The sequence below is a fragment of the Pinus tabuliformis genome, chromosome 9 (genome assembly GCF_031772625.1).
Source record: "Pinus tabuliformis cultivar Carrire ecotype Pingquan chromosome 9, CPIR1, whole genome shotgun sequence".
NCBI classification, from domain to species: domain Eukaryota; kingdom Viridiplantae; phylum Streptophyta; class Pinopsida; order Pinales; family Pinaceae; genus Pinus; species Pinus tabuliformis.
Genome location: NC_142307.1, coordinates 1,249,428,419 through 1,249,444,001, shown reverse-complemented (window position 1 = coordinate 1,249,444,001; position 15,583 = coordinate 1,249,428,419).

Here is a 15,583-nt window from a genome sequence, read left to right as displayed (position 1 = left end):
CTTAGTTAGCTTCGTGTAAATAGATGTTCTTACTTCTGTTCACTTAACCAACACATTTACATACATTCGTGCATCATATAAGCATTATAAGTGAAATTCATACCCAACATAACAAGATGCATAAACAGGAAATAAAGATGCAGAAATTGTAGAATACTTCTCTTTATTAATAATTTCGGATGATCGCAGACTTGACCCGCCTTGTGAACTCAACTGCAGGGGTTCGCGCACTCAGCTGCAGACTTCTACCCTAGGCCTCTGTGCACTCAACTACAAAGCCTCTACCTACACTACGACCCAAACTTAGACTTCTACCTCAGAGCTATCTCTCATACATCATATCTTCATGTGTCTCTCTTCCTTTAAACTACTTAGATATTAGCTCTATTTATACAATCCCATGGTCCATGGACCATGGGTAGATCGTTTACAGCCGACATTACATTTCCAAAATAAGGGCAAACAACCTTATGACTCATTAACACCTACGTGCTCCGTGACCAAAAAATGCAGAGTATTTACACTTGGATTACAAAATTTGACCAAAATATGGGCTTTTAGCCCCAAAAATGCCCTTGGGGTATCCTGCGCCCAATAGGCCCCCAACAAAAACATCATCACTCGCCCTCGAGTCACTCTACAGGTGTAGAGATATTAGCACGAAGACCTCCTAGCTCTGTTTGGATGACCGCAACCTCGACAGCGCACTGAGTGGCCACCCGTTGGACTTCTTCCACTCTCTGCTCAGTGACTACCACTGAACTGCTACCCTGAATCTTTTGTTGAGTTGCTTATAGTGTAGCAAGCTTTCCTTCAATGGAAGTTGTGATCGTATATGCCTCGCTTATCCATGGCTGTAGGCGCGCTTTTAGGACCGCTTCTTTGTTCTGAGTGACATCCACCTGTTCCTTAAGTGCCTTTTCCTCTTGCATCCATGCAAACCTCTGTGTGAAGGCGATCATTTGTGCGGTCCCATTGACCTCGTCATACCTTTGTTGTAGCTTGCACACCTCTGTTTCCTAGTGCTCTACATTCGGGTCCTCTTGCAGGGTGGTCAAGACCTCGAATGGCTGTTTAAAGAGTCGTGTGCAGTATGCTACTACACTATCGACCACCGCTATTGCTATTGTAATAGCGGTGGCACGCTATTCCCTAACTTCCAGTGGAGTTGAAGGCTGAGCCCTCAACTGTAATTCTGCAATCTGCAGGTTCAACTCTAGCTGAATCCTGGCCATCTCCGTTCGAGTGTCACGCACCCTTGTAGCCAACTTATGGACGTGCGCCTCAGCCTATTATTCTGCCTGAATGTCCAACTCTGGGACCATTTGGTAGGCTTCCTCCACAACCTACATGATCTGCTTATTTTGTTCCACTGCCTTGTTGCACTGCTCGCTCATCACCTATAGAGCGTGACACTCTCGGGCCCTAAGTTCCACGATGACTCCATCCTGCAAGGGATGGAACATCTCTCAAGGGAGCGTGGCCATATTCAAGCCCACCACTTTCAAGCTACTGACCGTGGGCCTGAAGGCCTCATTTTCTGTAGTAAGTACCCCATCTAGTAGCACTATCAATTTGGTCACCCTTATATGCAACATCTCTGCGGCAGCTGAAGTTCCGATCGCGAAGCTCGTGGACAGTATGTTAGCCTGTGGAATTTGAGCCTACAACTCCTACAGCTCTGTCTGGAAAGCCCCTAATACCAATTGTTGCTATTCTCTAAACTATTAGAAGGCCTCCATCATGACATCGCTCACTGTTTCTCCAATATCGTGCAAATCCCCCTCAGTGAGGGTGATTGGGTCGAAGGATGTCTTTGATGCCTTGGTTTTCCTTCGTGGCACTGTCGTCTCTTGTAGTTGATGACACTTGAGTTGGGTAGTCGTTGTCTGTGGGTCTATGCCACCTTGTTCTGTCAGCTCCACTCTTTTTGCTTCAGCCTTGGGTGAAGTTGACTTCTACTCTTCACGCTCTTCTCCTCCTGTCTTCTATTGTTCTACCAATTTTGTGGAATCATGCACTACTTAGGTCTTAGCCTCCACTTCATCTTTCTTGTGCTTCTCAGCCACGCTGCATGACAAACTTGTCCATTTCCACTGCGGAGCCTGTTGTAGTGCGCCAGTCTGGCGGCCAAGACTTGAGGACTACAAAGATAACATCATCAGTTTCCATATATGGTAAGTTATACCATGTTTTTGTAGGGTCCTTCCGTGCCCTGATAAATACATGGTGGAAATCTACTTTGAACTTTGCAAAGCTCTACAAACTAGCGTATACTGTGGGTGACAACCACGTCTTGCGATTGATCCCCATCTGGATACTCATCTCCATTAAGATCCAAAATATCTTGCTTTATTTTATGCGTTGCGCATCCTTGGTTGCCCATAGCGAAGCATGCTTCGCTGCCTATGGAAGGTCCAGCGTGACAGAAGGGAATTGGCTGTCTTCTGGAAGCTCCCCTGCCACCAACACAATTGACAACAAGAGCCACATGTAGTGGAATATATTGCCCTACTCTTGTGCCTTGCGACAGTTCACAAGGAACTCACCGCATAGATAATTCACCCAGTTGAACTGGACTCCTTCAACGCATTGGGCTGCTAGTGCAATCATAGGTGTGGGCACCTCATCTGTGTGGCACTTCCACATCACCTTCCCTGCTAATATTTTCACTTCTACCTTGACTGCAGGGTTGTTAATGTTGGAGATGGCATATCCCTGCTTCTTCTTCTCCAACTTGAATTTCTTCTTCATAGCTTCTGTGAGGGCCAACTCACCACCTTTTCCTTCTGATATATTGGCTGGATCCTCCCCTGAGTAAGGCAGCCATGTGATCTGATGGATCAAGTGGTCTGTGATGGGAATGGGATCCTCCAGCCACAAACACCCATCATGCACCAAGCAGAGTAGCTGCCTAATGATGAATACGGTCACTAAGGTGCGGTGGTAATGCCATACCTAGAGCAGGTTGAGCAGCCTAGCTTTCTCTACACCCTTGAGCCATGCTCATGGCTCTAATTCGATCATTCCAATAGTCATGTCAATCCATCAACGCATTAGATACTTAGCTGCTAAATGTAGGAATTTCTCGTGATTTGCGAGGTCCCAATCTTCAAACTTCAGTACAGGAACCTGCCCTAAGTGCGGCCCCTCAAAAACAATGTCATCTGGGAGCAACGGAGTTTGCAGGGAGCTCTTGCTCTCGTCTATGTCCTTTGGAACCTTGGCTTTGCCCTTGCACGGAGGAACATATTCTAGTAACCTGGTAATAGGGTCCATACCCTCGGTTTCAACTTTCATGTCCAAATCCTCCTCATCCCCTAGGATTTCTTCAAATTCTTCCTCGTCTGCCTCCAGATTAATGGCCTTCCCCTTTTCCTGCAAGGTGAGCTTGGTCCTCTGTGGGTTTCTTGGTGAGATGCGCATCGGTAGCATAGTCTGCTTATCCTTCTTTGGTCTTGGTGTCTTGGGTGATTTAGGGACTTCAACTACTGCTTCGACACTCTCTGGAGCAGCTTCTACTACCTCAATTTCCTATGTGGCTTCTGCAGGTGTCAACATTAGTATATTTAGGAGGTCCTGCGTCTCCTTCGGTAATCTCTCTAATGCTGAACTTGCTCTCAAAGCCTCAAAATTCACATGGTCCATACACGCTTGATAGTGCAACAACTGAATTTTCAAAATGCCAAGTGTTTTTCGCTAGACAACCACTTGTGATTTATAGGACCTTTTGAATTCAAATCTGACCGTTCACCCCACATTCAGCCTATTAATGCTAGATTGGCGACAGATTTTCAAGAATCTAATCCATAAATTTCACCTTAAATGCCTGCCACCCACTCCATTTGGCCACAATCTGACCATCAAATTGTGAATAGTGACTTTAAAGGTCACTTTTTGGCAGACCTACACGTTATTTCCATTCGTGTTGTCGCGAACCCTGTGACACTTCCCTGCTTCGCGCAGTCCTGAAATCACACAACTCCCCAACCTGGGTAGTGTGGTTTATAGTCATGCGCCTCCTTTCAACTCTCTGGAGTGCTAAGACTATGCTTCTGTCACATAGTCAGATGGCCGGGCCACCTGTGTATGCCTTCAATCGACTACCATTCACATTTCCTAGGAAGGGATCTCCATTCAATTTAACCAACTGGACCATGCCACCATCGGTAATCTCCTTAATAACATAGGGCCCCAGCTAATGCATTCTAAATTTCCCTAGAAATTTATAAAACTTACTATCATACTATAGCACCAAGTCATTCACCTTAAAGGTGCGCAACTTAATATGTCGGTCATACCACGCTTTTTTGTGCTGCTTTTGGATCTATTGATGAAATCTAGCCAAAAATCTCTCTTCTTCAAGCTCATCCAACTGCATGAGCCTCTCTTCTAGGGCTTCACGATCTGTCATACTTGTGAGCACTACTATGCGCAGACTAGGCACAATGTACTCCATGGGCATCACCGCTTCAACACCATATACCAACCTAAAGGGTGTCTGTCCCGTTAACTTTTTTCACATCGTCCGATAAGCCCATAAGACTACAGGTATGCGTAGGTCCCAATCACTTCACTGAGCATTCGAAACCTTGGTCAGCGCATTTTCAAGCACTTTGTTGAATGCTTCCACTATCCCGTTAGCCTGTGGGTGATAAGGTGTGCTCTTCTGGTAATGTACCTGAAATTCCTTCATTAGCACATTGATCATCTCATTCAAGAAGTACATACCAAGATCACTCATCAAGATCCTTGGACATCCAAATCGCATTAGTACATGCTCAAATAGGAACTTTGTGGCTGTCACGCCCGTGCAATCCTTCACTGGTTGCACTTTTTCCCAACGAGTCAGATACTTCGTCACAGTGATAATGTACCTCACCCCTGTCTTCCCTTGTGGCTAAATGGGTCCTACAAAATCTATTTCCCACTTCTCGAAAGGTTACAATGTCAATTGTGGATTCAAAGGCAATTCATCCCTCCATGATGGCCTGCCTGTTCTTTGACATACATCACATGCCTTGCAATATTCTTTTGAATCTTGATGAAGGGTTGGCCACCACAACCCAGCTCGTAGAATCTTCTACGTGGTTTCTCTCCTTGCATAATGTCCTCTTGCGGCGCCCCCATGAGCATCTGTGAGGATGCTGCTTCGTTCAAACTCAGGTACATACCGTCACAATATCTCCTCAGTCCCCATCTTGTATAAATGCCCAGCATTGACAAAGAAATCTGTCGCACGCACCACTAATTCCTTCTTTTGCTGGACAGAGTATCCTTCTCATGCAGTTCCTGTTGTTAGGAAGTGTATTATATCCTCAAAATCACCATCCACGACAGGCACTACAAATAGCTATGTGTCAGGCAATCCTTCTTCCAAGTTAGGATGTTCCTCCCCTATTTCGATGCATGACAGATGATCTGGTCCTACATTCAATCATCCAGGCTTCACAACAACTTCAAAATCGTACTCCTGGAACAATAAGAGCCATCTGCAGATTCACCCCCCTAACATAGGCTTATTAACCAGGTACTTCAGCGCGAAGTGATCCGTATACATCTTAAAGTGGCCTCCTAGTAAGTAGTGTTGGTACTTCTGGAACACGTACACCATAGCTAACCACTCGTGTTCAGTGGTAGAATAGTTCTTTTCTGCTTTGGATAACCTGTGGCTTGCGAATGCGATAGGGTGGTCCAAGCCTTCTCTGCCATCTTGTGTTAGTACTGCCCCCAGTGCTATACATGACGCGTCGACATGTACATGAAACTCTTTCTTCCAGTTTGGGAAGACCAGAATCAGCACGGTAACCATATTTTCTTTCAATATATCCAAGCCTTTCTTACAGTCATCATTGCAATAGAACGTGACATCCTTCTTCAACAATATTTCCATCGGAGTAGTGATTTGGGCATAGCTTTTGATAAACTTCCTTTAATATCTCGTGTGTTCATTTGGCCAGAGCGTCAATTTGGCTAGATGTATGCATGGATCATTCTGTCCATTGTACTTGTCTGTCAGTCACATCTTAGGCTTCCAAAATCATGCTCACATCATCCTCCTACATTCGTGCCAATCATCAAATCTTCCCTTGTGCATACCCCACCATCTAGCGGGCGTAGCACGCAATGACCAGTCCAAGGCCTGGAAGCGCTGTTTTTTAGCACCTCCCTTTCAAATGCATCCAAAAATATATCTACGTCATTTAGACCATCATAAATAGGCAGATTTCTTACCTCTAACGACACATAGTGTAGCGACTGGGTCATCATGTTGCTATTCAGCATAGTTACTTCATGTAATCGATTCTTCCAGCGTTCTATTTCTTCATCAGAGTTTGAAGTGAAGGAACTCTTGCGATCCCACATAATCCATCCATCCGCAATGGGATTCACCCAGTCTTGGTCTCCCGCTGTTATCTTATAGGTGTAGTCCAGATCATTATCTCTCTCATAATCGCAGACTGGTTCTGTATAGCGCAATCCTTCTGCAGGATCCAGTGGTATTATTACACGCAGCGATTTCTTCTCAAAGATCATCTTTCACTTCTTCAGATTGATTACCCCATTCATATCAGTAGCCCAGTTGATTCCCAGGAGCATAGGGTAGGGATTACTGTCATCCACAATCTCTATTACTTCAAAATTTTCTAGCGCGCTCGCTCCCTCAATATCCATGGTCACCCCCTGTAGCTGCCCCATGGGTATGATTTTCTGCGGATTCTCCATCCTTAGTTGAATCAAAGACCATTGCAGTGCAAGTCTCCCCATTCACTCTCAAGTCTACTTTGGTAGGACATTCACATTTGACCCCAAGTCCAAAATAACATGATCCATTTCATAGTCTCCTATTTGTGTGGTCAGTCTCATCTCCCGTCCCATCCTTGTCTTATGCTTGCCAATATTTCATACCATGAGCGGCTCACCTGGCTCGGTTCCAGCGCATCTATTGATGAGTTCTTGTAGCCCTTTTACAGCCTTACTGCCACGCAGTAACTTCATATAGGTTTCTAGGAAAGTTGTGAGCATAGAGGGGTCCATCTTCGACTCAGGGTTATCCTTCCTTCCTGAAGTGGAGGCCATAGCGAATCTCTTCTTAGCTTCCATGAAAGCTTCCTGAGCACGCTCCAAATCAAACTCAACCTCTTTCACTAGGGCCTTGCAAACCCATGGATTGTCTTCCAGATATTTCCCCTTGTCATCTCCCATCGCGATTCCACTCCAGAGCACTAATTTACATTTGGATCTTCCTCATGTGGCTCAGAACTCATCATTTGCAGGTTCTAAGTTGGGGGAGGCAGTAGCATCCCTTTGTCATGTATCCTAGCTATTAGCGTAGGAAAATCTTTTGTTTCATGATCAAACAACATGCAATACTTGAACAAAGGATGTGTTGGATTAGTGCAATTGTGGGAATATTGTCCTGGTCCTCCGCAATTGTAGCAAATCAACTGTTCTTGACCTCTACCAGGTCCTCCTCCACCGCGGCCTCGTTCGCACCCCTGAAATCTTATCTATGCCATCCTTGCATTCTGGTCAAGGGGCCTCATTTCAGCCTGATCCCTGTAGGTGGGAGTTCTATCCATCATCAATTCATAGCTCCTGCAAGTACACTCATCATGTCCTACTGACCTACAAAAGTTGCAAAACAATTGTTGCAGTGCCTGCACATACTTCTGTAGCAAGTGACAGTTATCCGTGGCATGTTTTACGGTTACCTCACAAATAGCACACCACAAAGCAGACATTACGCTAGGTCTTGTTTGAGCTTCCAGCCTTAAAGGTATCAGTCCTCCTCCTGCAAGGTAATTTACAAAGACCGAGCAATGGTCTTTGTCATGACCCTAACTCTTGCATTTCAAGCACCATACCTCCTCATGTACCTCTAGTCGAACCATCCTATCCTACTTCAGACTTTGCATCTCAAGGCACATATTCTTCAACTGCACATGGATCTGCTAGACTCCTAGATTAGGATATTGCATTGGAGTCTCATGTAGTCTCATGGAACTCTCCAAGGCCTCTGCCTGAGTTGTTATCTTTTGCTGCAACAGCACACTCCTTAAGCGTGGTAGTAGCGAAGCCACAAACCATTTGCGATGTTGTCCATCTGTCAAATTCATGTTGGCTTCACGGATTGTACATTTCAGCCTTTGATCTAGTTCCCAAGGCATCTCACCTGGTTGCATCATGATCTCTTTGAATCCCATAATCAACTGTGCTTCAGATTTAGGCCTGCTAAATTCCCTATTTAGTGCTTCTTAGATGTCTGCTACTCTATCATTCGAGTTATCATTAGAGTACTTAATATACTAGGTTACCACGTGATCTTGTAGAGCACTAACCAATGTCGCCTTCTTTATGTGGTCATCTGTAACACCTTGAGCTTCCCATACAACCCTCACAATGAACCAAAATTGGTCCAGGTCCTCATTTCCCAAGCCTTTGAACAAAGGAAACTTCACTGTATTTTCCATACTGAACCATAATGGAGGTGGAGGTGGTATCGGTGAAGTTGGAGGCAATGGCAGTGAAGTCAGAGGTGGTGTGGGTGGAGGTTGTATTCGCAGGAATCCTTGTCTTATTAACTGAATAACACTTCGTGGAGAAACCTTCGCTATTACTTCTTCGTCCCTTTGTGGAGGTGAGATCAAGGGGCTATACTCAAGACCCTTATTTCCTTCGTTCTTGTAAGTTTTTCCGCTTTGCGTAGTCCCAAACATCAAGGTAGCTGCATGACCCATTTTTTGCACAATAGCATTTTATTCCAAGTATTCAAATATTTTACGTACTTACCTCATAGTCCTTTGAAAAAGCATCGCTCCACTTCACTATAGCTGACTGAGGTGTGCGCCGTGAATTCAATCACAAATCCTCCTATGACACGATCGAGCCAATGCTCGACAGCACGTGCGATCTTATCCTCTGATACTTCCAACCCTCTCACTAGCTTTGGGGTCCACATAATACGACTGTCAAGTTTCCACCTTCCTTAGCTATCTTCTAGCTTCGCGATCCACTCATACAACTCAACTAGAAAGGAGGCAAAAAGGATTTCATGGATCTCCATATACAGGTACTTATCTAGCCACTATTCTTTTGTTAGTCTTGGATTTCTGTTCTCTTGTGTCATGAACTCATGGATCTTTCTGTCCAACTAGCCTTCAATTTATTTCTTAGTTGGATTCTAGTGGTACGACATCACACATATCTTGTGCAGATTCCGGTCCCGGAAACAGAACCATTTTTGGCTTGAGGGGGCCTGACTCAGGTTCATCATTAGTTAGCAAAACAAATCCCTACACTACTGGCCCTTTCGGCATCAGCTTGCGGAGTGTGGACTAAAGTCTCACCCAAGGTAGTATGGGGGGATGCTGGAACCAAGTTTCTGCACCCTTGAGATGGTTATGATGTTGGTTTATTTTGGCTATGCCTGCCTTTGTGCAAGTTTGTTAGCCCTCTGCTCCACCGTTTAGCACCTTCGCGAAAGGGTACAATTGGCTTTCACACAGCCCTAACCTGTGGCTGAGGTACTTTTGTGCTGCTAAGGCAGCGAACTGCGATATCTCCCAAACTAGGATAAGTGTCTTACTTATCTTATTAACTGATCTTAGTTAGCTTCACGTAAACAGATGTTCTTACTTGCGTTCACTTAACCAACACATTTACATACATTCGCAGATCATATAAGCATTATAAGTGAAATTCATACCCAACATAACAAGATGCATAAACAAGAAATAGCGACGTAGAAATTGTAGAATACTTCTCTTTATTGATAATTCCGGATGATTACAGACTCGACCCTCCCTGTGCATTCAGCTGCGGACTTCTACGCTAGACCTCTGTGCACTCAGCTGTAGAGCCTCTACTTATGCTACGACCCAAACTTAGACTTCTACCTCAGAGCTATCTCTCATACATCATATCTTCATGTGTCTCTCTTTCTTTAAACTACTTAGAGCTTAGCTTTATTTATACAATCCCATGGTCCACAAACCATGGGTAGATCTTTTACAGCTGACATTACATTTCCAAAATAAGGGCAGAAAACCCTATGACTCCGTAACACCTACACACTCTGTGACCACAAAATGCAAAGTCTTTACACTTGAATTACAAAATTTGACCAAAATATGGGCTTTTAGCCCCAAAACTACCCTTGGGGCATCCCGTGCCCAACATTGGTTAAATAATACCAATTACACCAAGAAATTGATACAAATTGGATATTACAATAGGAAAAATCTAATACTTCATTTTAGAAAAAAAATGCCCATTTGCATAAAAGGTTGCTCCATACAAACCCAAACCACCAATTGTCATAGCGATACTAATTGAAAACTAAGGGACATTCAAATCTTCTACCCATTTGGTTTCATTTACACAATATGGCTAGGTAAAATCAAAGTCACAACTTAAATTAAATAAGGGTATTTCACCCAAGATGCACATCTTTCATTTCCTATGAAATATTTCTTCTCGAGGTTGAAAATTGTTTCCTACTACTGCTACTAAAGAAACTCCCCTTGAGCCAATGCTCTCTGATTTCTTACATCCGCTTCCTTGCATCTACGTGGGGGCATATCCTGTGGACCTGACTTGATTGTGGACCTTTTTTCATTCTATTGGGAACAGGTCCCCTAGGGTCATTTTTGGGGTTAAAAGCCCAAGTTTTGGGGCAAAAAGCCCAAGTTTTTATATAAAAAAGTGTAAGGTCTCCGCATTTTGTGGTCGCGGAGCGTGAATATGTAAAATGTCATAAAGGGTTTCCACCCTTCATTTATGTATGTCAGGTCAGCTTTAGGAGATCTACCCATGGTTCGCAGACCATGGGATTGTATAAAAAGGGAAGTCTTAGAAGAGTCTAAAGCAATTTATTTTTTGGTATGTTTTGAGTCATTGATGTAATGGGTCTATGAGAGATAAGAGCGAAGAATCTTAGTGTAGGAAACAGGCTCTGCAGCTGTGTGCATAGAGGTCTATGGTATAATTCTGTAGCTGATGTGTGAACCCTGCAACTGTGTGCGCATGGTGATTAGAGTCTATAAAGAATATCTAAAGCATCAATACAGAAAATTATTCTAGAATTATTTGCGTGTGATCTATTTTACTTATGTTCTAAATGCATATGATTATATTATGATGAATATTGGGTTTATGTTTTAATGCTGTATTGATGCGCAAATCCATATGTTTTGCTTTGTTATATGAATGAAAGTAAGAATATCTATTTACGCAAAGATCATCTTAATGCATGTTGAAGTAATTAGATACTTAAGCTAGTCCGGGTAAATACAGAAGTAAGAATAATTATAGAGGTGCGTAAGTGTCTGATCTGCCTATATAGGGTATGCGAAGGATAGTCATGGCCCTTCACGGAGGTCTAGAGGAAGACTAAGAGGAGTACATCGATAAGGCCTAAAAGGCTTATTGACCTGCACAAAGGAAGGCTTAGGGTATAAAATGACATCACTACCACCTATGGGTGTGGAAACTTGGTTCCTGCATCCCCCCATACTACTTCGGGTGAGATTTCAGTCCATGCTCTGTGGATTATTTCTGAAAGGGCCAGTAGTGTAGGAATTTGCTTGGCTAATTAATGCTAAACCTGGGTTAGGGCCTATAAGGCCAACAAATGGTTTCATTGCTAGGACCGGGATCTGCATAAAGAGATGTGTGATGTTGTATCACTAGAATCCAACTAAGAAGGAGATCGAAGACTGATTGGATAGAAACATCCATGAATTCATGGTGCGAGAGAACAGGAGTCCTCGATTAACGAAAGAACATTGGTTGGACATATATCTAGACACAGAGATACATGAAATCTTCTTTTTATCCTTCCCGATCAAATGATACGAGTGGATCACGAAATTGGCAGACAGCCAAGGAAGGTGGAGGCTTGACGATCCAATAGCTTGGAACTCAGAGTTAGTGTGGATATTAGAAGCCTCTAAAGATAAGATTGCATGCATTGTTGATCACTAGCTCAATCATATCATAGGAGGATTCGTGACAGAGTTCACGGTTGATACTTCGGTTAGTTACAGCGAAGTAGAGCGCCACTTCTTCAAGGGACCGCGATGTAAGTATTTAATGTCTTTAAATACTTGGATTAATATGCTATTGTGTGAAAAGTGGGTTATGCAGCTACCTCGATATTTGGAGCTACACAAAGTGGAAAGATCTTCAGGGATAAAGGGAAAATAGGTCTTGAATATAGCCTGCTGATTGGACCTCCTCCGAGGGACGACGAGGAAGTAGCACATGCTTCTCCGGAGAGTGTTGTTCATGTGATAAGACAAGTGTTCCCGTGAATATCCCATCCACCCACACCATCTCCATATTCACCTCCGTCGCATACATCTCCGCCCACACCACCGCCACCTTCACCACCTCCGCCACCATCCAATATGGCGAATTCAATAAAATTGCCTCTGTTCAAGGGGTCGGGAATTGAGGACCCAGACCAATTTTGGTTCGTCACGAAGGTTGTATGGGAATCTTAGGGTATTACAGATGACCAGATGAAGAAAGAAATGTTGGTGACTGCTTTGCAGGAACACGCGCTAACATGGTACATCAAGTACTGCACTCATAACCTGATGGCTTCATTAGCAGATATTTAGACTGCGCTGAATAAGGAGTTCATTATGCCTAAATCTGAAGCTCAATCAATTGTGGGATTCAAGGAGACAATGACGAATCCTGGAGAGACACCATGTGATTTGGATCAGAGGTTGAAGTGCACAATCCGCGAAGAAAACTTGAATCTTACGGATGGGTAGCACCGCGAATGGTTTGTGGCTTCGCTCTTGCCTCATCCGAGAGTTGCTTTATTGCAGCAAAAGATTGGGACCCAGGTGGAAGCCCTGGAGATTGCAATGAGGTTGCATGAGACATTGATGTAGGATGATAATTTGGGAGTTTAGCAGATTCATGCGCAGTTGTAGAACCTGTGCCTAGAATTTTAGAGTCTGAAGAAAGATAGAACAGCTCGGCCAGAGGTGCAAGAAGAAGTTTGGTGCCTGAAGTGCAAAAGTCAGGGGCATGACAAAGATCATTGTTCAGTCTTTGCGAGTTATGTTATAATAAGGGGACTGATTCCTTTGAGGTCAGAAGCTCAAGTAGGGCCAAGTACAGGGCCCGCGCTATGGTGTGCTATCTGTCAGGTAGCTGGAAAACATGTGACAGACAGTTGCCATTTGTTGCAGAAGTTTGTATAGACACTGCAATAGCTCTTCTGCAACTTCTGTCAATCGGTGGGTCATGATGAGCGTAATTGCCATAGATATGAGCTAATGGTGGATAGAACACCCGCATATATGGTGCATGAAGAAACCCGGCCTCTGGTCCAAGGTGTCGGGGGAGCGCGAGGTGAATATCGAGGGTGCAAACAAGCCCGAGGTGGAGGAGGACCTAGTAGAGGTTGGGGACAAGTTATTTGTTACAACTGTGGAGGACCGGGACACTAAGCACGAGAATGAAAAAGCCTGACATATCTATCATGCCGATATTGTACTCAGTTTGACCATGCGACAGAGGATTGCCCTGTATTATTGGCTAAGATACACGAAAAGGGGGTGCAACCTTAGCAACCCACTTAGAACATGCAAATGATGAGGGCTAAACCTCGCGAAGAGGATCATAAGGTAAATATTGTGCTACGGAGTGGAATGACAACTGGAAAAGATAAGGGAAAGCAGCTTGAAGAAAGTTAATGGGTCCGCAAAGCTCCAGAGAAGGAGATTGGGTTTGATCTAGAGTGTGCAAGCGAAACGTTTATGGAAGCAAAGAAAAGCTTCGCTAAGGCCTCTACTCAGGAAGTCAGGGTAAGCCAGCTGAAGAGATGGACCCTTCCATGCTTACTACTTTCTTGGAGACATGTATGAAGTTGCTACACGATAGCAAGGTTGCGAAAGGAATGCAAGAGCTGATAAATAAATGCACTGGAAAAGAAAATGCTCCTAATGGACCACGCGTAGTCAGGAAGATTGGTAAGCATAAGGCAAGAACGGGGCGTGAGATGAGGCTCACTGCGTAGATAGGATAATATGAGATGGCTCAAGTTATTCTGGATCTGGGGTCAGATGCAATTTTTTTTCCTAAACAGACATGGGAGAGGATGGGGAGACCTACACTGTAGTGGTCTCTGATTCAGTTAAGAATGGAAAATCAACAGAAAATCACCCCCATAAGAAGATTGTAGAGAGTGACAGTTAATATTGAGGGCGTGAGCACATTGGCTAATTTTGAAGTGATAGAGCTTGTGGATGATAGTAATCCCTACCCCGCACTCCTTGGGATCGATTAGCCTACTGACATGAATGGGGTAATCAATTTGAAGAAGCAGAAGATGATATTTCAGAATAAAGCCCTCCACGTAGTACTGCCCTTGGACCCTACAGAAGGACCGCACTATACTGAACTGGTCTGCGATTATGAAAGAGATGATGATTTGGACCAGATTTATAAGATAGCGACACGAGATCAAGATTGGGTGAATCCGATCGTAGATGGATGCATTGCCTGGGACCGTGAAAATTCTTGCACATCAGATTCAGATGAGGAGTGGGAGCACTAGTAGAACCGACTACATGAAGTATCTACACTGCACTCTAATGTGATGACCAAGGCACTGTGCTCTGTATCATCGGAGGTAAGGAGTCTACCCTATTATGATGGTTTAACTGACGTCGATAAATTTTTGGATGCATTCAGAGTTCGAGAGAAGCATCGTTTCTAGGCCTTGGATTGGGCACTGCATGCTACGCCTCCTAGATGGTGGGGTACATGATTGGCGCATGTACAAAAAGATGATGAGATTGTAGTTTGGTCACCTACAAGTTTGGCTAATAGAGAAATATGATGGAAGGGATGATCCATGCAATCATCTGGCCAAATGGACTAAGGTTTATGGATCAGAGCCTTAGCCTGAATGGGTGCATCTGTTTTGTCATACTTTGGATGTAATACCGATGAACTGGTACTTAGAAACATAGCTCTACCATGGCACTGAAGAATGGGACATTTTGCAATAGGGGTTCTTGATGATGTTTAGCTTTGAGGATGTATTTGAATGTATTGATGAGGCATTACAGGAAGTCAAGGGAGCAATCTTTAGAATACCACAGGATCCATTAGACTTAATTCGACTGAATTGGACCACCCAACTGCACCACGTGCTGGAGTGCTACAATGTGACTTCCGAAGAGGAGGACGAGGATCCAAGGAACATTAATATCCTAGAGACTGAAGGTCACTATGAAGTTGAAGGACCATAAATCGAAAATCCATATATCACTATGCCATTGAAAACAAGATGAGTGAGCATTGGAACGGAGGTGGAGTCGAAATTTGCAAATATTGGGGACTACCGGGATGATGCAACAGTAGATAAGGTCACTGCATTGCCCTTGCCCTGTGAATACTAGGACTTGTTCCCTACGAAGTTCTCATATATTAAGGGGATAATAGGGGACCTAGGAGTTATGAAAATTACGTTGAAACTAGATGTGAAGCCGATCAAGCAGAGGCCTTACCATCTCAATCCGAAGTATAAAGAAAGGGTTCACTTAGAGTT